This window comes from Hylobates moloch, unplaced genomic scaffold, assembly GCF_009828535.3.
Source record: "Hylobates moloch isolate HMO894 unplaced genomic scaffold, HMol_V3 SCAFFOLD_22, whole genome shotgun sequence".
NCBI classification, from domain to species: domain Eukaryota; kingdom Metazoa; phylum Chordata; class Mammalia; order Primates; family Hylobatidae; genus Hylobates; species Hylobates moloch.
Window position 1 is genome coordinate 4,470,028 of NW_026652297.1, and position 1,369 is coordinate 4,471,396.

General features: G+C 36.4%; 1 pseudogene; it reads right to left on the reverse strand.

The window, feature by feature from the left end:
• Positions 1–1,033: 1,033 nt before the first annotated feature.
• LOC116462187 (U4 spliceosomal RNA) lies at positions 1,034–1,151 on the reverse strand (annotated as a pseudogene).
• Between the last annotated feature and the right edge of the window lie 218 nt (positions 1,152–1,369).

Below are 1,369 nucleotides of genomic sequence, written 5' to 3' on the forward strand. Positions count from 1 at the left end.
ACTAAAAAAAAAGAAAATTGTGAAGTGAAGATAGTCCTCCCCAGAAAAACTACACTGAATATAAATTTTCACTACTAGATCTGCTTTGTAAGAAATACATAAGGAATTTTTTCAAGTGGAATTGAAGACACACTAAACATCAATATAAAAGCACATGAAAATATAAATCACACCAGTAAAGGTAAATACATAATCAAATACAGGATAATATAAAACTATTGCTGGTGTGCAAATTTTCTATAACCTTAATATGAACGTTAAAGAACAAAATATTAAAAATATAACCACAAAAATTTAGTAATTTATTCCTATATTAGTCTGTTCTCACACTGCTAATAAAGACATACCTGAGACTGGGTAATTTATAAAGGGAAGAGGTTTTTTTTTTATTATTATACTTTAAGTTCTGGGTTACATGTGCAGAACGTGCAGTTTTGTTACATAGGTATACGTGTGCCCTGGTGGTTTGCTGCACCCATCAACCCATCGCCTACATTAGGTATTTCTCCTAATGCTACCTCCCCTAGCCCCCCACCTGCTGACAGGCCCCTGTGTGTGATGTTCCCCTCCATGTGTCCATGTGTTCTCATGGACTTGTTCAACTCCCACTTATGAGTGAGAACATGCGGTGTTTGGTTTTCTGATCTTGTGATAGTTTGCTGAGAATGATGGTTTCCAGCTTCATCCATGTCCCTGCAAAGGACATTAACTCATCCTTTTTTATGGCTGCATAGTATTCCATGGTGTATATGTGCCACATTTTCTTAATCCAGTCTATCACTGATGGACATTTGGATTGGTTCCAAGTCTTTGCTATTGTGAATAGTGCCACAATAAACATACATGTGCATGTGTCTTTATGGTAGAATGATTTATAGTCCTTTGGGTATATGCCCAGTAATGGGATTGCTGGGTTAAATGTTATTTCTAGTTCTAGATCCTTGAGGAATCACCACACAGTCTTCCCAATGGTTGAAATAATTTATACTCCCACCAACAGTGTAAAAGCACTCCTATTTTTCCACAACCTCTCCAGCATCTGTTGTTTCCTGACTTTTTAATGAACACCATTCTGGGAAAAGCTTTTCAATTAGCAATAATCACACCTTGGATAGACCTCATTAGCTATGATACTGCCACCGCGCAAAGCTAATGAACACCATTCTAACTGGCATGAGATGATATGTAATTGTGGTCGATTTGTATTTCTCTAATGACCAGTGATGATGAGCATTTTTTCATACGTCTGTTGGCTGCATAAATGTCTTCTTTTGAGAAGCGTGTATTCATATCCTTTGCCCATTTTTTGATGGGGTTGTTTTTTTCTTGTAAATTTGTTTAAGTTCTTTGTAGATTCTGGAAATTAGTC